Source organism: Lissotriton helveticus, chromosome 9 (genome assembly GCF_964261635.1).
Source record: "Lissotriton helveticus chromosome 9, aLisHel1.1, whole genome shotgun sequence".
Taxonomy (NCBI): domain Eukaryota; kingdom Metazoa; phylum Chordata; class Amphibia; order Caudata; family Salamandridae; genus Lissotriton; species Lissotriton helveticus.
Window position 1 is genome coordinate 897,481,021 of NC_136070.1, and position 24,294 is coordinate 897,505,314.

Here is a 24,294-nt window from a genome sequence, read left to right on the forward strand (position 1 = left end):
ACAAACTGGATTCCATTGACTTCAATGAAGGTTCGGATTTTTTGGTCACACTAGATGTGACATCTTTATATACACAGATACCTCAAATGGAAGGCCTAGAAGTTATAGCTTCTTTTTTGGAGACCAGAGACAAACCAGTTAGAATCCCTACTGAATTTATTCTGGAATTGGCGTCATTCGCTTTAAAGAAAAATTATTTTAACTTTAATGGCGAATTTTATTTCCAAACAGGGGGAGTAGCGATGGGCTGCCCCTTTGCCCCAGAACTGGCTATTCTTTTTATGCCTAAATTCGAAGACAAATTCATCTACAAAGATAATCCTTTTTTTGACCATATTTCACACTGGAGTCGTTTTATAGACGACGTATTCGCTGTCTGGACAGGCAGCGAAGAGGAACTCATTAGGTTCCACGAGTGGTTGAACAATAGGACCCATGAAATAAAGTTCAGTATAAAGTACTCTCAAACAAAATTGGCGTTTCTAGATGTAGAGGTTTATCCATCGGGGAAGAAATTAGTGACCACACTATACAAAAAGCCGACTGACCGAAATAAAGCCCTACATTTTGAGAGTCACCACCCAAGAAACCTAAAAGAAAATCTACCCTTTGGACAGTATTTACGCATCAAAAGAAATTGCCACTTCAAAGATGAATATGAGCTTCATGCCAATCATCTTACACAAAATCTATTGGACCGAGGATACCCGAAAAAACTTCTGAGGCGGTCCATGAAGAGGGCTTGGTGGACACCAAGAGAAGAACTTCTAAGAAAAAAAGACAAAAAGCCAATGGAAAGGATTGTATGTGTATCAACCTTTTGTCCTAACTCAAACAACCTCAAAAAAGTGATAAATCAAAATTGGCATTTAATTCAAAATCTGGATGAGTCACTCAAAGAAAAACCTTTGTTTGCTTTTAAAAAAGATCAGAACATTGCCAATCATTTGGTTCGTGCAACCCTACCACAAAAGAAACAACCATGCATAAGAACAATGTTGAGCCTACCTCCAGTTCAAGGGCACCATAAATGTGGCACCTGTGTATGTTGTCCAACGACCGAAGAAGGAACGCTGTTCAAACACAAGCAAACTTTCTGGAAACACGACACATTTACTAATTGTAAATCGCGTTATGTCATTTATGGAATACGCTGTCCTTGTGACATGCTTTATATTGGTAAGACCAATCAAGAGATCAGGTGTAGAATTACACAACATAAATCCAGAATCAGAAACAACGTGCAGACCGCACCTTTAGTTAATCACTGGAAGTCACACAATCACTGCGAATCTGATATCAAATGGACAGTGCTATCAAAAATTGAGACTGATCCAAGAGGTGGTGACATAGAGGAAAAGCTGTCGAGAAGAGAGGCTATGCTTATCATAAAGTTCAACACAGCGATTGACGGCCTCAATGAAATTTCGGAAATTTATAAATTGTCATAATTATATGACATCCCATTACAAAGTCCTTCTAATCTGTATTATTCTGATACAACGAAGACCACATCAACACCATCGCGCACAATTACTGATACTTATGCTTCACCAACTCCACATCAAATTTGTCGTCTTTTTTATAAAAAATCAATACAAACTAATATAAGTTCACAGGAAGAGGTGACATGTGAAAATATTACTATCATTTAATCGCGACTCTTCAACTGCACAGAATCCATCCCACTTGTTTCAAGCACCGCAATAATCACTTCACTAAACTTGAAAAAAGAAAAGAATACAACTTCCAGAAGCCCGTGGGGCATCACGTGCGTTTTAAATGTGCCGGTCACGTCAATTGCTGCAAGTCACGTGACTACGCTTTGGAAGCAAACAGAAGTCAACCACGGAACAAGTCGACTGTGAGACGGTGCATGATTAACGGTAAGATTCCGCCGGTTCATAGTACCCAAATACGGAGATCGAGTCGTCATCTTTCTGCATTCTAAACAAATCATCCGTTATTGTTTTTAGAGTGCACGAACAAACGCTGGCGGCCGGACGCCATTTAACCTGAGTCCGACACGCAAGTAAGTCTTTTCAATCACAACTCCTTGGTATGAGTCAGAGCCAAGCAGCTAAACATGCAATACCTTGCTTTCTGACAACGGACAGATATTAATGCGCGCCCCCTAATTTCCCATACAGAATTTCAAAACGAGTATCGCATCAAGACAACATACACAAGTTGTGAATGTAAGTATAAATGCGAGGCATAGTAAAAAGTGACGATCTTGTTGTTGGTTGCTTTTTGGCAAATCGGGTCTATCATATGATACTGAATAATCATATCTTGATTATTTACAGAAATTACAACTCCCTTTTCTCTCACCCTGTGCCATTAAACGGCAAAGGTAAGACTTAAGTTGAGGCTACCCATGCTCATCCAGATTGGTGCCACTATTAGTGATTCTAATAAACACCTCCTTATATCTTTCAGATATGTGGTCCTGACGAGAACACCCCTTATTAAGGGTGTTCGAAACGCGTAGACCTATCAATGCGACCTTAGGTTGTTCTAAGGAATTTAAAAATTTAGAGTGAAGTAAAACTCGCTCCAAGGTCGTTTTCTGAATTCTGTTTTGAACTCTGATTTATTGATACTGTAAAAATAGTTGTATAATGTATATTGTGTAAATAGCAGTGTATTCTCCAAGTGGGTGAATGTGAGTTTGAATGGTATGATTGGGAATGGTGAGAGTTGCTAAATTAAGTAGTGTCTTATATTTGTGATGTAAAGAATCAATATTGTAATCTGTGTCTTTTGTGTTCAAATGCCAACAAAAAAAAACAAAAAAATGTAAAATGTGTTTGGTTCCATAAAATGTTTATATAAAAAAAGATTTGTCTCATAGTAGGAGAACAGCATCTGATTTGGATGGGGAGTCTGTCTCAGGGACTGCTGGGAGCTGCAGGAGAATGGAGAAGCACCGAAGTGCGAGGCAGCCACAGGTTCAGATACGTTTTTTGTATTTTGTTTTTTTAATTCAATCGTCCCTTCCACCTTCCTACCCCCACCACCAATGTTCCTGCTGTGCCGCCCACCACTGCATTTTGGTAGCAGCTGCGATTGGTTGTTAGCTCAAAAGAAGCAACATGAAAGGGATGGGTGCAATGCTTTCAAAAGTCAGTCCCACTTCAATCACATTCCAGGTCTTCATTAATTTGCCCGCTGAGCCACTTCAGAAGATTAGCAATCAAACAATCATATTGAAATTAGTCTTGGTCCCACTCCAATAAGAACAGCTCATCTCGAACTTCCATGTGACATTCCTGTTAAATGGAAACACAAGCAATCCCAGACTGGTTTTATTCCAGATGGGTCTCATCAGTGAGGTGTAACATGACTCCCGCGTCAAACTACTTGGAAGAATACAACAGGAGACAATTAACTTTCTGGTATAAGGAAAAGGCATTCAAATGTGAATACCTTTCGAACTTGGCAAGCTAGAAATGAGATGCCAATGGCCATTAACTCAGAGAAACCTCCACCACCTAATTCCATATAATACAATACCATGAGACCAAAGGGATGGGACCAAAAATAAATATTCTCTATACACTCTATACATAAATAGAAAAAGGAAATTCTAATTTCTGGAAAAAATATTGGTCACGTACCTTTTACTATACATTTTATCTGCTTGGAGCCTTCTTTAGAGGATCACGATAGCCTAAAATCTATAAGTTCTTGGCCGAAATGATAAATGGGCCACTTGCTGCGTTACTGACAGCAGTATTAGCGGCGTACCATCACCAGTTTTATCACCAACATAATTTAGTAGGGTACTGGTAGTTGCTCAGATAGTAACTCTGCTGATGGTGGATTTACCTCACCAGCTGAGAATTGGCAGATGTTCCATGACTGCCCTCCTCTAAAGCACAGATGATATTTTAATCTTTATATCCTTAAAAAAGAATGATAATACAGTCACTGGCATCTGACCTTTCATTGTTCTATATAGGCTGTAGGGTCCTGAAATGAAAAATGTGAGAACATCATTATTCAGTTTTCCATTTTATCCAGAAAGTCTCTGTTTCCAACTGTATGAGAACTTTAAAGTGGCCAATGAACATCAAAAGAGAAATATCTGATACTTTCAAAGACCACAGTTTTAATTTAACTTTTCTTCATTCTGGAAAATCATCCTGGGCAGGTGGGCAGTAGTGGCCAGTTATGCAATCTCATACTGCTACTTCGCTTCACTGTACCTGGGCTCTGGTAATTATTCCTTGTCCAGAGTCCTCTCTAGTCTGGACTCCACTTGTCGAACTAGTGGTAAATACCCTTACAAAGCGCTTGCACTCTTTTTCATTTTTAGAAATCATTATAGCGCATAATTAAAGGGAAACTGTGAGCTAGGGGTCTGACTGTTGAAAGAATAGGTGCTTTGAGTCCACTGGCCCACAGGACGCTGCATTAAGATACACTTTTTTAATGGAGTTTCCTATTACTAGTGAAAGTCTTCTTGCGGGCGGCCATTTTGTAAATTGCACGGCACAACAGTTATGGTGAATAAACATATACATGTCACTGATTCTCTGTCTCTGTGAACTCTTTATTGCCGCACAGAAATAACTGTCAGAAACCACTAGAGTTTGGTGACAAATCATACATTTTTTCATTCAAAACTGAGCAATAACCCACACACGTTTCTTCATATAAGCATATCCCATCAAGTAAAGGGGTGAACACATGCCCACATGAACTCGGTTTTAATACAAGCATGTAGCCTATCGTTTTGTTTATTGCACAAAAAGACTACCAATGCTCCACCCCCAAATAATACTAGTTCAGCGATTACCTCTTATAGACAACCCCAAGGCTCCCTTAGAATCCTTAACTTTGCAAGGGCAGCTGGGGACAAGCTGTCTAAGAAAAGAAAATCTACAGTCAGGTGCATTTCTTTGCTAAATGATATTCATTTTACATCATTAGAGAAATATAACATATTATGGACAATACAGGGGTAAAAATCATAGGTGATTAGCAGTTTCTGTTACAGAGTTATGATGACCACGGTTGTGCCCCATGTTATTTCATGGAGCCAAAATGCAAATAATTGTATATTCTCCAAGTATTGTATTCAGCGGATTTGTTTTATATCAAAGACACGAAGACTAGCATTATCCACAAACATATGTTATTGATACTCCACAGCACTTATTAAAAGCATACACCACTCCAGGGACAACCACATTTTCCAGAACTGGAATACCATTTAGAAACCCTTTGATATCTACCGTCTTCTCTTTGCCTCTGCCCCATGAGCCGATAGGAAAATCAACAGAACAGCAAAACTCTGATCTCTTCTATCTCCAAAGATATTTTGATAAAAAAACTGTTCGTGAACTTCTGATCATCTGTTCAAAGAAGAAAGAAACCCCTAGTGTCTCATGTACAACATAGTTCCACAATGGAACCAACTCTAAAATAGTACTCCTGGATAACCTACCTAATTATCAACCTCAACCAACTTGGCCTTCCACAAACCTAAGGCAGGGTGAGGTGGGATGATGCTAATCTCTGCGTCACTCATATAATCCAAGTTCTCCGACATAACATGTGGAAAATCTACATTTTAGGTCAGAACCTGAGGCATGTTCAGAGTCTTGCAAAGCCACACTTTCCATGTGCTCAACTGGTCTAAATAAACTTTTCCCCAAAACACCAGCATTCAACCTATCAGCCGCTTCCAAAATATCTTCAGAGCATTCTCCTATATGAAAGACCTTACTTGCCAGCATATCCCTTACGAAATGGGCTTCAAACAGATGAAAATCCACTTCAACCTCACTCCTCACTGTCCCCATCGCTGATGTAACTGCACCATATAGTTTCGCATATGACAACAGCAAGTGATGGATCACATCCTTGAGAAACTCACTCATACTCCCCTCATACTCTTCCATACAAGAACATACAAGCCAGGAAAATCACAAAACCTAGGATATTAACTTGAAGAGGACATGGGCCTGATTTAGAGTTTGGCTGATAGGGTACTCCATCATAAATGTGGGGGAGTACCCCATCCACCACACCCTTGATCAATCCACCAAACCCTTGGTCCATCCACCACACTCTTGGTCCATCCACAATATTTAGAGGTTAACAGACTATCATCTTTCTGACAGCCATGCCCCCACTGGCTCTGCTGCCCAAAAGCTTAATACAATGGGCCAACAAAGTAGGGTCCATCGGAGTAAGGACAATGGACCCCCCATCCGATTTTGAGAGTATGTTCTGATGTTTTCTTTTCTGTCCCTTACCGCCAGGAAAATCCTGATGATATGGGACTGAAATAAAAGAAAAACAACCCCAGACCCTGAGTGAAGACTCCCGCAGCATGGGACTCATTACTTTTTGTTTTTCAAAAACAACTTTCTGCTTTGTGAGTTTGATTGTGAAAAACAAAATAGTTTGGTGAGCAGCCACATTCAAGGCAGCAGATGTGCACAAACTTGCAATGTCTTCAGAGGGACTGCTGTCACAGTGGTTCCACTGAAAGCACAGAGCAACCAATGGGCTGGCGGTGATATGATCTCCAAATATGGCAGGCGGGTGTTTGCAAGAGTGGTGGACATAATCCCATCCTTCACACTGACAGACAGTGCACTGTTTGACAAATTTTAAATCAGGCCCATCTTCTAGTTACTTTAAATATGACTCCATCTGGATTATATTTTTTTTATTAACTTCTAAATCTTGCACATCTAAAACTATTCTAAATGAAATTAAACACAATAGCGTTGCTAACTTAATAGTCAACTGTCAGATAGCCAAAATCCTACTTGATAGCTAACACTCAAACAAATGGAAGACCAAACTCACATCCCACATAGAACTGTATCTTGCTCCACGCTGCTTGCACAACCTAATATCTTTTATAACTCTACAAATCAAAGCATCCCTACAAATAAACGTACTTTTCATCAATCTGTGTCCTGCTATGTTTGCTGACCTATAACAATTAACAGTTTTATAGTAAATCCCTTTCTTAAACAACTCTGACAAAAATTAGCCAAAACTATTGCAGAAGCCCCCTTTCCAAGACTCAGTGCACCCAGACTTTCTAACCCCCTCCATATCTCATTCTAGTACCTGAACACTAGGGTACTTGAAGTGGTCAGAAGCATCCAGCAAAAGTTTGTCAAACTCTCTAGCTCTCCTGATATCTTCCAGAAAAGATGGTTCAGGGCCCTACTCTCCACTAATTGATGTTTCTTTCCTTTTGATCCCTCCAAAAAGCTGAAAGCAGCTGTTATAAAAGAGGATTCCTCCACAGCCAACCTCATTACTCCTCAAAACCAAGGCTGAGACACCCAAAACGACATCACCAGTACCACTGACATCTCTTTCTCCTGACTCGGTTTCGGCTCGAGGCAACGACGGACAGAGCGGGGTCTCACATATCCTGAGCCAGGTCCAGGAGAGGTGAGGTCTGTTCCCCGGGCACACTGGATGTTTCATACACCACGTGACCTGTGGAGTACTATCAGTACTGGAGTACTATCAGACGATGGAAAATTATATCCTTTTGATTGTACTCAGAATCACTGACCAGGTTGCCAGGAGTGTTGTTGCTGGAGGCGGAGCCCCTGCGGGTGTACCGCGCCGGTCTCTCTCCGCCGCTGTCACTGTTGCAGCCGCTGAGAGGGGGGGACCGAGAGGGTTGACGAACTACCCTTCCCAGCTGCCCCGTGACCAGGAAGAGAAGGCGGGACCTGCGAGCGCGCTACTGGCGCATAAAACAGACGCGCCCCACCGGCAGAGCGGGGGTCTTACCAGAGGTACTCAGAATCACTGACCAGGTTGCCAGGAGTGTTGTTGCTGGAGGCGGAGCCCCTGCGGGTGTACCGCGCCGGTCTCCCTCCGCCGCTGTCACTGTTGCAGCCGCTGAGAGGGGGGGACCGAGAGGGTTGACGAACTACCCTTCCCAGCTGCCCCGTGACCAGGAAGAGAAGGCGGGACCTGCGAGCGCGCTACTGGCGCATAAAACAGACGCGCCCCACCGGCAGAGCGGGGGTCTTACCAGAGGTACTCAGAATCACTGACCAGGTTGCCAGGAGTGTTGTTGCTGGAGGCGGAGCCCCTGCGGGTGTACCGCGCCGGTCTCCCTCCGCCGCTGTCACTGTTGCAGCCGCTGAGAGGGGGGACTGAGAGGGTTGACGAACTACCCTTCCCAGCTGCTCCGTGACCAGGAAGAGAAGGCGGGACCTGCGAGCGCGCTACTGGCGCATAAAACAGACGCACCCCACCCGCGTCGCGGGAGCGCGCGGGAGCGCCGGGCGAAGCCCGGGCAAAGGGCGGGCCCTCTACGGCCCTCCAAGGCCAGATAAGGCTGGGCAACATTATTAACATCTGTTGGCCCGCATCGCCCCACCGCATATAAGGTACAGTTGGGCACACTAGGGGGTATAGGACCTTCTTGCCCTAATTATACAATCCAATACCTGAGTCACACTATAAAGAGGACGCCACGACTAAAATATGAAGAAGGGATCCAAAATAAGTAAAATGCCTACCTTAAGATCAAACACCAGACAGAAAGGCGACAACCCACAATCACAGCCTCTTCCCACCTTAACAGCAATAGACAAAATGCTGCAACAGACAATTGGGGTAGTGGCAACAGCGATTGAGAATACAGAAAGGCGACTCTCGTTAGCACCCACAGTAGCTATCCATGACACAGAGGAGGGCCAGGTGATATCATTATTAGATAACCCAGACGCTAGTTTCTCTTTAACCTCCACGTATGTAGAGCTTCCCTGTGCACAGCCTATTCTAAATATTTCAAATAACACGGCTGGAGTCACAGATCTTATAAATTTAGAGCAGTCCCCTCGGGCAACCGCACAAATTAGTAACCCAGGAAAGCCCGCCCAAAAGTGTAGGAAAAAGAGCGCATGCAAGACGATTAATAAAAAGGGGGGCAAAGAGAACGCAAAGGCCAACCATAATCTGATAACCCCGATGGCTAACACCGTATCTGGCATACCCTGTTGGGTGGCCAATATGGTGTCAGACCTAAAGGCAGAACTAGAGGAGACCATCAGGGTACAGCTTAAGCCCTTAATGGCTAAATTGGATAGATTAACATCTGTCATCAATAACAGAGTGATAGGACCATCTAGACAGGCGCCCCAAGTATCCACTACAGCCTCAAATAACCCAAATAATAACTCTGGATCTGGGGCTGAAGTGCATACAAACAAGGGCAAGACAATCTCTCCCTCTAATACTGGTAGTTTAACAAACAATCCACAAGACAACATGTTGGCGAAAACCAATACACATCCAACGATTAACACAAAGAGCGTAGAATTACAGGGAAATAACAACCATGGGAAAAGTCCTAAGTCACTAGCTAAGGCCGGTGAAAGCAAAGTCACAGCAGGAAATTCCACCCAACCTAAAACTAACGCCCCCACAGGCACCCCTAGAGAAAAACCTGGAGTGCGGTTTCACTCCATTAATTTACCACCAGAAGCACTACCATATGTAGTGGTGCTAACAGGAGTACCTCCCCTAAAAGAAGGTAAAAGAGAACATGAAGGGGAGCTAAGGAACAAATGTGCTCAATGGCTTAGGACTAATAAACCATTGCCTTTACACATGTCGGGGGAAATATTATCTGTAAGAAGGGGGCAATGGATAGGAAATGGACCAAAAACGGTGGCAGGGGATGTAATTACAATTAATTTCAGGGACACCTCGGCAGTTACCCACATATGTAATTCCCCTTCGATGGGACTACAGACAAATATACACCCTCTACCGCTATCATATTTCTATCCCTTACTTCCAAAATATGGACTGCCATACATAAATAGGCCACGTGTAAACATGGCCCCACAACCCATGCAGTTCCATAGAGAAGGACATTGGCAGACCCCCTGGCAGGCACCCCCTTTCTATGAGCCAATAGCCGCAATACACGCACACTGGAATAGGTTCTGCACTTTGGACAATGTCGATTGACTTCAACAAAACAGGGAATGCAACCCAAGTCTGATGGAGGAGAGCGCCATGAAAAGAAGGCGAAAATTAGGCCATTCGCCTTTTACCACCTTGGCAGAGCAAAGAAGGGCTCCTAGTGTATTTACTGATGAATCTCTAGTAGTGCACACTAATGTCAATTCAAAGTCTGGGCAGAACACTGTGTCCTGGGAAGGTTCTTCACTAAATACAATGGGCTCACCAGTGGCATCGGAAGAGGCACCAGTCAATTACCTTATGGCTGCTGGTCAACAAAAAACGGAGGCCGAGCAAGGCATCAGAATTTTATCATGGAACATTGCAGGGATAGCAGCCAAACATAATGTGAAGGAGTGGAGAGACTCTGTAACCAATTTCCATATTATCTGTCTCCAGGAGACTTGGTCTGTCGACCCCAATCAATTTCCATTAGAGGGGTTTAAAAGTTTTGGGGTCCCTGCAGTAAAAACACCATCTGGTAGAGCTATGGGCGGACTAATCATATATGTGGACCTTCGCATTCAGGGACATTGGTCAAACCTAAAGTGCGACTCTATAAATATGCAAGCAATTGGCTTCTCGCATAAAGGTCTTAAAATTACCCTGATAAACTGGTACAACTCGGTGGGTACACGGACTAGAAATAAAACCTTAAAAGAACTGGAAAATTATTTTAAAAACTTATCCTCAGTAAACCATACCAAGGGTTTACCATACACCATCTTAGCAGGGGATTTCAACTGTCACCTGTGCGAAAAATTAAGACCCATAAATAAAGATTGGTCACGGTGTACGGAGGGAAAGGGGCCCCATTTTGCCCATACCATCGAAGGAAAGGAGATGGAGAATTTCATTAAGAGGTATAATTTATTGCCCATAATGGACCTCATAAAGATAAATAACAAGAAGGAACCCAATCCAACGTACAAAGGAAGAGGCTGCCACTCCTATATAGACTTTATAATGGTGTCCCCAACACTCAAAAAATGGATCACAAACTTTGATATCATTCTAAGCCCCTTCAGTGATCATAACCCACTGAAGTTGGACTTTACATGCATGAATCTCAGAGTGGGAGCGGGTGTACCTGAGGCCCTAGAACAGGTAACATCACAAGGGAGAAGGCTGAAATGGGCCAAGATAAATGGGGATAAATGTTATCTTGACCTAGTGACGAGGGGTGAAAAACAATTGCAAATATGCCTGGACGAAACCATGGGCGGTCTCACTGTGGTCAGGGCATTTGAGGAAATTGCCAAACTTGTAGATAGTTTGTTGAAATCAACACCAAGAACAGGACCCAAACAGCCCTTGACCCCACGTTGGTTTGACCACGATTGTACTAAGGCATTGAAAGACCTAAAAAAAAGCCTCACTGATCAACCGAAAGATAAAGTTATGATTGCAGGAAAGAGAGCCACGTACAAAAAAGCTCTGAAAACACGTAAAAAATCCCTGCAAAACCAAGCATGGGAGGACTTGAGGGAAGCAGCTGAGCGGAGGGATATGTCGGCCTTCTGGAAAATCATAAATGACCCATGTTTTAAAGACCCAAGAGGACCGGACATAGTACACACCATTCTTCCTGAGCATTGGCGAAATCATTATTGTGGTCTTTATAATCACACGGGGGCCATACCACAAGAAATTGGGTCTAAACCACCAACAACTGTAGGCATAATGTTTTCGCTAAAAGAAACAGAATCAGCTATTCAAGGGCTGTCAAAAAATAAAGCGCCTGGTCCCGACGGTATCCCTCCCGATCTCTACTTGAGCAATATTGATTTATGGGCACCCGTTCTCACCAGGGTCTTGAACGAGGCAGTAGTGGCAGGGCTGCCTCGCTCTTGGTCCTCTGCAACCATTGTTCCGATCTACAAGAAGGGCAGCCGGGACGATCCCCAATGTTATCGCCCAATTTCCTTGATAGACGTTACGGCCAAAGTTTTAGGACGTGTAATTTTAAATCGCCTACAAGCCTGGGCAGAGGAACACCATATTTTAACTGATGTACAGTATGGATTCAGAGAAGGGAGATCCACAACAGATCAATGTTTAAACCTATATCTCCTCACAGCCAAATATACCATCGCAGCTAAGGGGACAATCCATATGGGTTTCATGGATCTCTCAGCGGCCTTTGATCGTGTTAATAGACAAAAATTATGGGCCCTGATGATCTCCATGGGGGTGGATCAAGAACTAGTAGACATTCTGAAGGCACTACACTGGGAGACCACGGCCACAGTTCGCTATAACAACGAAGGGATGAAGACAGAACCATTTCCCTGCTCAAGCGGAGTGCGGCAGGGCTGCATCCTAGCACCTTTTCTGTTTTCTCTGTATATAAATAACCTGGACAAAGAACTTATGAAATTGGGCGTGGATTGCCCTAAGATCGGCCAGCGCTCGGTACCCGTCCTCCTTTATGCGGACGACGCGGTGCTGTTAGCCCGTACGTCACTAGGACTACAAAAGCTAATTGATGGGTTTGTAAATTTTATGAACTCTTTGGACCTTTCAGCAAACCTGGAAAAGTCTTTTGTGATGACTACAGGCCGGAACCAAAAAAATACTTTCTCGTATAGTATAGGCAAACACAAGTTGGGAATAGTCAAGTCATTCTCCTACCTTGGCGTTCTCTTTGACGAGAAATTAGAATTTAAGAATCTGGTGGAAAAACATGCATCTAAATTGGTGGCCTCAACGGGTGCCATAATGGCATTCGGAAGGAGGTTAGGCAGGTGGTCCCCGGAACAGATACTAAACTTATATAAAGCTGTATCCTGTGCTAAAGTGGCATATGGAGCGGAAGTGTGGGGCTGCAAAACCAACCATGTGCAGCAGATACAGGTTGAGGAAAACAAATTCTTCAAAAGGCTTCTTAAGGTTCCACAGAGCACCCCCGCACATATAACTCACTTGGAGTTGGGTGAGCCCTACATTGCGGATAAAATTAAGATTCGACCTATTATGGCCTGGATCAGGATATGGACAAACCCAGAGGCTTGCTTTAGCAGACAGATAATTATGGATTGTTTGAGTCGGGATAAATGGGAGCAAGTCACATGGCTCAAATATGTAAAGGATATCTTGGACTGTATTGACTGCAAAGATTTGTTTTCTGACCCAGAGTCGATGACCGCACAGAATAAAGCACTGGTCAAAAACTCATTCAGTGCATGGTCATCAGCAAAGAGGGCCCTCATTGAAAATGCAAAACCCTCGGTGGTGGCACATGGGTCAGTGGTCTCTACAAATCTTAAAATGGAACCATACCTAGCGGTAATGTATAATGCGCAGGAAAGATTTTATATGACTAGGTTCCGTTTGAATTTACTTCACCATATATTGGCAGTTCCTGCAGGTTTCACATCTACTGTAGAGGCGAAGGGTTCCTGCGGCTGCGACACTAGGTCTCCGCAGGATACCCTTCACTTTGTTTTATTATGCCCTTTTTATTCAGAGCCAAGAAAGAACTTTTTAGTTAGGATCCTGAAAAATCAAAAACTGAAGCATGCCAAAGCAGCCCTCCTTTTTCTGCAAAAAGCATCAGACCCACACACTTTGTTATGTGTCATAAGCTTCATCAAAGTTTCTATAAGACTAAGGAATACCAGGGAAATAACTGCATACTCTGAGCCGAACTCAGTTTAAGACCCCCATTGACTGACTGAATGAATATGTACTCTTTTTTAACTGAAAATTTTCAAAAAAATTATTTTAAACTGCTTTTTTACTGCTTTTTCTCTTCTCTTTTAAAAAATTGTATGTATTTTTATGCTCTTTAATGGTATCTTTGTAAGTACCGAATAAAGATAAATTGAATTGAATTGGTTGTTTAATAACTTCACTTAAAATTTTGTATATACTTTACACTTTTTATATCACACTCAGTAGCATATATGAGTTAGAACAGAGGCCCTGAAGAAAGCCTAGGGCACTTTTCCCAGTAAGGCTGAAATATGTTGGCCCCCATGCAGGTATTTGGTTGAACTGCAGATACATATATTATTGCACTGTTCTTGGTTTTATCAGGAGGAGGACCTTCTCAATAAAGTTTTTTGTGGTTTCTCTATCCTTTTTAAAAAAAACTTCACCACACTATTTAATTTTGTTGCACTGCACTTGATCCCACCAGATCAGAGTCACTTGGTCCTAAAGTGATTGCGGGTCGGAATCCTGGTTGGATAAAGGGTACTATCGAGGTCTCAATGATCTAGAGACACACGACCCTTAAGGATGACCAAGTGATAATATTGATCATCACGAGTATTTTTGATGGGAATCCTATATGATATTCCTCTGCAATCACTGGTGGTCCTTTGTTTGACTTTCCATGTCCCATATAAACTATCAGTTAGTCCTGACACTGTCTTGATGTATTAATACAAACATTAAGACTTCCTTTTCAGAGGTTCCCGATACCCTCTTTTTAGACCCCTAGGTTTAAGGTATAAACATCCCTCTGGCCCTCCTTAATGTCTTTGTTGTTTATATCTCTTTCTCCTGACCAATAACAGAGATGGAGCAGATTTCCTCTGGAGTCAGGCATTGTTTTATTTTTGTGCTTCAGACAGACTGCATTTCAAATGGACACGCACATTTGAATGCAAGTTAAAACACATGGCACATAAGACATGAAATGAGGCCTAGTCAGTCTGAAATGCTTTTTCTGAATTAACATGTGTTTTTGCAGTGTAGAGAAAACTTGTGATTTAAGTGACCTTTTTAGTTGTGAAGAATAACCATAGAATGTGTTCTCTTCCCAGCTCATTTTTCCTTACAATCTATACCCCTGTCCCTGTCTGAAGAGACTTTGGCTTGTTGCATATTTAGATACATATTTCAGTTTAAAACACCTCTTTTTATAATGTGTTAATTAACAAATGCACCAAACACTACACATGGGGCTAAATGATTTTTGCATGAAAAGCTAGCTAAAACATTAAAGCATGTTGCTATGAGTATGTATTAACTGTGTGCGCTTTTAAAATTTACACAAAGGCATAATAATGCTATGTTAAACATTGCACATTTTTGTTGCATGTTGTTCAATAAGAAAAGCTGCGTTAAACTAATAGCTTTACTATGAAATCATCTATAAAGGATATTAGTATAGGGTTGGGAAAACATAATGAGCTTATTTACATAAAGTTAATACTCTTTTGTGTTTGTTATGTTTTTGGGCCTAAAATAACATGGCTGCCTGTGAATCCAGCAAGGCTGTGACTTGCAATAAAAGAAGAGAGCATGCACAGATTACACCAGCTTGCCTCAAGTACAGAAGGAGTCAAGGCCACTGTGAACTGTACATTCTTGTTATTGTGCCAATGTACCAGTGTTAGTTAAAGTATCATTCCTGCCTACGATATGACAGGAAGGAAAATCAGACTGAAACATTTTTTCCCAGTAAATGTTGCAAAAACATATAAAATGTATTTATTCATTTATGCTTCTTTTGTTAAAACTGGTATAGTTTAGAATTCCCAATGAGTCAGGATAGTGACACCTCATACCATTGTGACTAAAGATTCAGATACAAGCTTTTCTGAATATGAAACATATTGTGTAGTCTGCCAAGAATTGGAGTATAAATAATGACCTCTTAGGGGGCGTGGGCCTTATTCTCTTTAAGCCAGGGGACCTCTGTCAGAGAGGGAGGAGATAGGAAAGACAGCAGATTAGACCAGACATTTATATGTGTTAGGTACGTGATCGTCACGGGTGCAGCTGGGAGGATATTTGCATCCGAGGAGAGTCAGTTGGGGGGGTTCCTTTGCTCATATTTCTTCTTAGAGAAGTCCTTGCACGTCACATTTTTGGCAGGGCAGGCCACATTCCTTTAAGGTCTCGTGAAGGAGGGGGGCGCTTTCAAGGATCAGCTCCTGTCAGAGGGTGAGGGAGAGAGACAGATTGAGCATCACCAGAGCAGAGAGTGCAGCTGATTAGGATAGAATTAGATGCTAAACTTTAAGTTTATGCTTTGACTAATTAATTAGGTCTGAAAGGATTTATTTGTCTTATGCATTTATTTCTCTTTATGGGAGATTTTTTACCAACTATTAGCCTTGCAAACTCACTGTTTTACTTAGAAACGCTATAAGAGTTTTGACTCATATTTTGCGCCACATTTTCTTTTCTTACATGTGATGCTTATATGCAGACTGTAATATGTTCTGTATTAATGCTATTTTTACTGTTTTCCAAATTCTGTAACCTGATTGATATTTTACTATGAATAAAGGGTCAGAGAAAAAGTAACTTTTGACTAGAAAATAAAACCCTTTAAAATACTCAACAACTCTCTTCATTGGCTTAAATAATAATTGCAATTTTGACTGCACATATTTATGTAAAGTCTCCTGAAGGTAATACATGGTGTCAAGGGCCCAACACCTTTTCAGCGGTAAAATCGAGGTAGATGAGGTTTTGTATTGAGAAATTACCGTGAAATTACTGCTGCATCAACAGAACCCTCTTAATCACTGTAAGTGGAGGAAAGGTATACCCCATCAAACCAGTCAAGCCAGTGCTAACAGTATCTACAACCTCTACATCTGGATCTGGCCTCCAACTAAAATATAACTGATCCATCAACCTTGATGCAAACAGACTCACCTCCACTGGATACCAATGCTCCTGTGTTCCTTGACAGTTTTCAGAGTCTGGGCCTAAGATTGAAATCAAAGCTGTTTTGAATCGCATGTCATTTCTTTACACTATCGCAAATGTGATCTATCTGCTCACGTATGCTAAAGGTGGTGTTGGGAAAATGAGTACAAAACACAGAGCCTACTATAGCACAGCCCCTTATTTTCCGTAATGATATGATCTAAGGCCAATCTATTCTGTAAGAGCATGGGTTTCTGAAAATCTTAAAGATCAACTCCTAAACCCAGGGAAATGGAGGTGGAATCGGATCATTCTTCCAGTATCTGATCATTGTGTCTAGCCTCTTTAATGGACTGTTCTACGCCCTAGTTAGAGAATAGAAAAGAGAAGAATCTGGTTGTTTCGGAGACCTTGCCGCACTTCTGGCACTGTTTGAAAGGGTGAATGGCAGAGCATCTGATAACTGGGTAATGTAGCCAGGATAAGAGACCCCCGCCCATGCTCAAGGCAGCCAAGCATAAGCTTTCTTTCAACTGATAAAATACCAGGCCAGTTTAAAGAAAGTGCTCTTAAGAGGTTTCTTCATGGTGTATAATCCACAAAGACATTCTAGTTATTTGTTTCAGGGTGTTCACAAAACTGCCCCGTTTTAGAGAAGGTCAAATGAGTAACGTCGGGATTATAGCGACATGTGTGATTGTTGCACTCTTCAAAGCCCTGCAAAGACTCTTGGGAGATGGTGGCACATCCCATGATAGAACAGTGCAAGACAAGTTTCTTTTGAATGAGGGGCACAACAATCAAAGGCTCATCCCCCGACGTCGCCATGGCCAGGCAGCGGTGTACACATCCAGCAGGAGGAAAGATTTATAATTTGGTGATATTTCTGAAGCAACAGTATGTGGTAGCTGATCATACACAGAGTGCTTGCTCTGGATAAAAAAACAGGAGCAGTGCAATTAGGTTTCTTGATGCCTCCCCAATCCACAGCAATGATGCATCCTTGCAAGAGCCAGAGACTGAGGGCAGCAGCAAAGGTAGCAGCCAGACCAACAGAAGAAGCCAGTATCCAGAAGATGACCGCTATTCTCGGATGGAGGAGGTAATGATGAGGGGTGATGGGCACAACATTTAGTGGGTGTGGTGGTGTATATGAAGAGGGTGGACATTGGAAATGCAACCCACTAGCAGAAAGGCAGCAAAAGGAGCAACTCTGGCAGGGTGCTCTAGGCCTGAGGCTCAATGCAAGTCTAGAAGCAGGTACCAGTGGGCGGGAGTCTCAGAGAGGTAAAGCATTCTTGCACTGGGAGGGGGCGCGGGGGGAGTGAACCCACATCACAAGAACACAACACTTGATAGGTGTGCTTTTCAGGAACAGAACCTGGTATGGATCACACTAGTGAGGCTGAAGAGCGATCTCCTCTGATGAATCTGGGCTAGAGGGAATGGTGGACTTCAGTCATACACCGAAAGGGAGGCAAATTAAACTGAGGACAGAAACTGTAAAGATAGTGCATACGTTTTCTGCAATATTGGAGGGCAGTATCAGCATTCAAGTGTAAGACTAACGTGGGTTTGAGGGCAATATCATAGTGTGTTACATAACTATCACATAAGGAACCAGCTTGCTTTTCCCAGGTGGTATGGCCCTGACGGATCACAGAGCTAAGGACAAAGCATGGGACCATTTCAATTGCTTTTCAAAAATCTTTGCTATCTTGCGTTTGAGAGTTATTTCTTTCCACCTTTCCAACTGACTCTGAGTGATAGTAGCAGCGGAAGTGCTAATCAATCCCAAAAGCTTTGCAAATCTTCTGCACTATGCATTAAATGAAGTGTTTTACTCAGTATAGGACATTGGGTTTTTTGATCGAGGGGGGTGAAGATCCTTCTCAAGTAACAACCACAATCCCTGTCAGGGTGACCCACACAAGTCACTATATAAACCTGAGCTTAAATCCCTGGTAGCTTGGCACAAGAGCAGTCAGACTTAACTTAGAGGCAATGTGTTAAGAACTTATGCAGCACCCGTAAACAGTCGTAAAGTGAAAACAAATAAATAATTTAATACCGAAACATAAAAAATCCAATCAGTAGAACTGGAAATACGACATTTTAAAGTTTTAGGTAGGTATAGTACCTAAATGCACACTGCCTCACTCATGGTCATCTGGTTGTTCTAGACCTGGGGGGGAGTCACAATGTCAGGCCAACTGCGATGGAGTGTGGGTGGGGGGGGATTCACAATGCCAGGCCAACCGTGATCAAGTGTGGGTCGGATACAGGGACCAGGTTAGTCCTGCTGTAAAAGTTACTTTCTAAAAGTCCACCCTGAAGAGTTCACTTCGTGCTAGAGGAGGCCGCAATGACAGCTTTGGGGAGGATCGTCACTGTAGTATGAAGAGCAGGCCTGGCATCACAAATGATCATCATTGTATCATGAAGATAGGGTCAAGCTTCACAGTCGGTCATTACCGGAGCTTAGCTTTGACTGTCACCATGTGCTTTCACTGCTGTTGCGCAAAGTATAGGTCATGAGCTGCCATTTGTCGCTGCTGGTCGCTGTTGAGCAAAGAGTCCAGTTCACCGCAGATTCTCGTTTGGCGATAGCCGCGGGTAGCAGAGTCTCAGCACGAATGGACCCGTTCAAGGTCACAAAAAGCCCAAAACTCCAGGATGTCTTATTTTCTATCAGAGGAGTGCACTCTGATGCCATTAAAGGATCCAGGACCTGGGGAGGTACCTCTTAGAAATCAGGGACTCTCTAGCAGAGCCCAGCATGGCTCAGACAGGACCAGTTGCAGGTCTAGGCAATTCAAGTTGCAGTAGGACAGCTGAGCATTTGTAGGGAGGCCTCTGGAACTTTTTGTATCCCTGTGACTCAGAACAGTAGGTCGACCTACTGAGCCTTGGAGTCACTCAGGTGTTCCTGGGAACAAGGAGATTGTCCTCTCTCCTTCAAGCAACAAAGTGGGCATTGAACAGCAGCTCTGTCCTCTGAAGAAAAAGGCAGGCCTTGTGCAGCTGGGCAGTCCTCTTGTAGAGGCAGGGTAATTCTCTGAGAAACAAGGCAGACATCAAGCTGCAGGGCAGTCCCCTGAGTACAAGGCAATCCTTCTGAATTGCTCCACAGGTCCAGGAATGTATGGAAGAGTTGATCCGAGGGTCCAATATTTATACCTGATGCCAACCATTGAAGTGGGAGAAACTTCTAGACTCCCCCCATATCCTTCCTTCCCTGTTCAGGCTCCAAAACGTCAAGGTGACAAAGGACTGGTGTCAGGTTCTTTCTGAGTGTGCTGAGGCATCCCCTATGAAATGTAAGTGAGGCAACACCTAGTCCCACTTTGCCTCACTGTCTGGGAGGAATACACAAAGGCCAACTGACACACTATTCACAGCCATGTGACCCATGATAAGGCTGCAAACACCAAATAGCTAAGACAAGAAAATGTAAACTTTCTAAAAATTGCATTTTCAGAATTGTGGCCTAAAGCTTAAAATCTGGCTTAACCATTAAAGAGGATTTTAAATTACAAGTAATTTGAGACCAAACATGATATTTCTACCTGTTCCCCAACACAAGTTAGCACTTATAAAGTGAAATATGGTAATCCAATGTTATCCTATGGCAGAGGTAGGCCCCACATTGGTGAAAACTGAATTTGAGAGTTTTTCACTACCAGGACATGAAAAACTTAAAAGTACATGTCCAACCCTGTAACATTAGAAGTGACTTATATGTGTTAAAAATTAGGTTTAGGTCTGGCAAAAGGTGCATCTTGTAATGCAAATTGGCAGTTTAAAAACTTCACACAGGTTGCAATGGCGGGCCTGAGACATGTTTTAAAGTGCGACTTAAGAAGGTGGCACAAAAAGTTCTGCAAGCCCCCAAGTAGCATTTAATTTACAGGCCATGGGTACATGTGGTACCTCTTTACTAGGGAATTATAAGTAAATTAAATGTGCCAATCAGATGTAGGCGTAGGCCAATTGTACCATGTTTTAAGGAGAGAGCGCAAACACTTTAGCACTGATTGGAAGTAGAATAGCGCATAGAGTCCTAAGGCCAACAAAAAAGAATTTCAGTAGTAGGAGATGAGTAGGTAGAAGACCCGACTAAGGGCTGTCAGTCTAACACTCGGTCACTTAAAAGTTGACTCAGAATCCTGACACAAGGAACTAAGTCCCTGAGTATGTGCTTTACAACTGTAATGGTATGTACTTTTGCACAGGATAAGCTTGCATCCATACCTAAAACATACAGACCATTACATAATAGAATATTAGGCACACCTAAACATTTGGATAAAATGTTTCTGGAGATGAAAAAGGGGCCACAAGGAGGTGGGTGTATTAAAGTACACAAAGGTTAGTTGTTGTTGTTGTACAAGGAAGTGGTTGAGCATCTGGGTTGGTCCTAATCCTTTTCCATCATTACAGGACTGGCAAATGACACAGAACTGACAATGATTTTGGTCCACGGTATGAAAGAAGGGTGCATGCCAGTGAGCTGAAGAACCATTACTCACACCATCCCTACCAGCATGGGCAGCTCCATGATACAACAGTGAGAGGTTGTGCAGTAGAAATTACAGTGCTACCATACACCTTGAGCTGTGGCTCCACACTCCCTCAACGCCCCTTGTGCATCTTTGCCTAAGCCAAAACTGTGTCTCAATCTCAAAGGCATGCTCCTGTAACAGAGACATATCTTTCCGGGATGGTACGGGGTACAAATCACCCTGTACAACATGTATATTAGCATCATTGGCTTATGATAAGGCTTCTTTACTAGCAGCTAAATCAGTCAGGGTAATTCCCTAAGCACACTTCATCATGTTGGCATTGGTGGGCAGCACATTTTACTACCACAATATTTTGTTGCATAATTAGCGGGTTCAACAAGTTTCATACAAGCCATTTTTAATGGAGGTATCAGCGTAAGTCAAAAATCCCCTTTCCATTCAAAGTCATGTGTCACTCCAAATGTATACTTTGAGTCTATGTACACAGTCACAATATTTTTGTCAGCCAGGATACAGGCTTGAGTGAGTGCAATAAGCTCATCAGCATAGGCAGATTTCACATTGGGCTGGTAGCAGCTTTCAATAATTTGATATACAGTGCATGACACCTAGACACCTATGTCATTTATGAGACATAAACAATACAAAAATACATTAGTTCAAAGTGTGATATAGTTTCTTCCTTTAGATCAATATGAGGTTTAGTCACATCCTCAGTTACATCCAGAAAATCAAGAAGGTTCTCTCTACTCACAGTGGGAATCCAAGATACCGGATTTAAAGTGGGACACTGGACAAGGGGATTATGTGAAACATGTAGCAACACTATTTCATATTGAAACTGTCTGACAGTGGAAAGGTGCTGAGTTTTGGTGGAGGGTAGTCGAACAACATCGGACACAGCGACAGAATGCTACTCAATGTACTATTTTCAGAGGCTTAAACATGACAGGCAACCACAGCGACAGAGCAGAGACAAGGAGGGAACCCAGCTGTGACTGGGTCTAAATCTAAAGAACACTAGAATATGGTCTTTTTCTGATCCCCATGGTCTTATTCCAGTATCCCAAGGGCAAAACTATTGCATTTATGGCTATATAGCATAACACGTAGTATAATCAGGGAGTCCCAAAGCTGGTGAATAGGTCAGCTCTTGTTTTATAATTGAAAATGCATTTTTGGACCTTGAGAATACTGCAAGGGGTCAAGGATGTCTTTTCTGACATAATTGCACACATGATTTCCCGTAATCACATATTCAGAAAAAATATTTGTATCTGAGAGACAGTCACCAGTAAATTACAGATGGCTACAATTTGGTTAGGATAGAGGTGGCACTCAGCAGCTGAGATTGGATGAGCAAGGTATACTCAGCACTCAGGGAAGGCAAAACTGCTGTTCCTTTTTTGAAGCCTTATGCCCCATCTTAGCCAATTTGGTGAGGAGAGAGAATTAATCTTTCCGTGATCTAAAGTAACAGATGCTAATAACAAGCCATCAACGTATTGCACCAAAGAAGATCCCTTTGGAACTATCAAAGTGTTGACATCTTTCCTTAAAGCTTGGGAAGAGAATACTGAGGATTGTGTAAATGCTTATGGGACCATTTTCTATGAAAGTTGGGATCCTCTGAATAACACAAAAAGGAGGTGACTCTCTGCATGTATGGGGATGGAATAGAAGGCCCAACAAAGATCCACCATAGTAAACCCTTGGGCATTTGCAGGGATGCAAGAAAAGATGCTAACAGGGTTGGGGGCCACAAGGAAGCTAGGGATAAGCACAATCTTAATAACACAGAGATCTTGGAAAAAAATGGCCTTTCCTATTTTTATACGAAAAATTGGGCAATTACAACTGGTAATGATTAGTAGCGAACCCCCTGCTTTAAGAGGTCTGCGATTTATGGATATTTCACCGTTTGGCAAACCCAGACTCACTCTTGACACGGGTGTTTGCCCAGTGGTGGTTGGCACTTTCTTTTTCTTTTTTTTAATCAGGGGTGCCCCCCTCGTACGTCAGCTCCCTGCCCAATCTGTTGACATCCATATCCCTACCTACAACATCAGCACTATTTATTCAGGCAGTGCAGGCAGCGAAAGTCAGTCAGCAGAACAATGCGGCGCAAAGTTCTCATACTGAGGTCTGCAATGCCAAACAAATTCCAGCTTCAGCCTTGCGATTAACCGGGTACTGAGGGATCCAAGTCAGTTTCTTTTGTAGTTTTATCTTCATTTTCACAGTCTTCATTGTAGAACTAAATCCCACGCTGTAGGCCACTGTGGACCGCATCAAGGAAAGAACCTGGGAAAGTAAATTGGTTTGGTCTGGTCAGTTCTGTATTCATTGAGCGCACAGAATACAGTGCAATTATATTTGCACAAAATATCCCAACAGATTGGCTGGTGAGGTAGGACTTAGTAATGGGGACAAAGGTGATGGAGATGAGGTTCGAAATGTGGCAAAGACGCTGGTTTGAAATAATGACTGCATCTATGGATAAGCCCGAGAGAAGAAAGGAAGGTGATTTAGAGGGTTGCAAAGTAGAGCTGGCACCAGCCTCACTAGGGCAAGTGGTGTGCTTGTTATTTATCACACAATGATCATAGGGCTCTTTCTTGCCCACACAAAGCAATGTAATGTAATGTAATGTGTATACTTGTAAAGCGCACTGTTGCCAGCCGGCGTCCTGGCGCTGTATACCACTGGGGAACCCGTCCTGGCTTTCCCTGTGGGATGGTCCCTGCTGGGAATCCCCAAGGTGGAGCCAGGCATCCCCGGCGTTGATGGGGCCGTTGTGGAGATTAGGCAAGCTAATGCCCAGAGTTGCCGAGTGGGACCCCTGGTTAGAGTAGGCACCGAGGCGAGAATTATCGAGCCCGTTGACCCTGGTCTACAACCCTGCCGCATCGGGAATCAAACCCTGGTCCCGGGGCGACTTCTGCTTCCGGGTCTGCCGCCTCTAACCAGTGAGCCACACCACTCCACTAATGTATTCAGTGCACATTCTGAACCGCTCAAGCTGTCCTAAAATATAGGATAGGAGGTCTCCATAATTTGGTAAAATTCCAGAGGGTCAGAATGACCAGGTACATTTTAAACAGGGTTAGGACAATCCATTTTCCAATGCACCAGAAGACCACAGGCAAAACATGACCCCCCACAC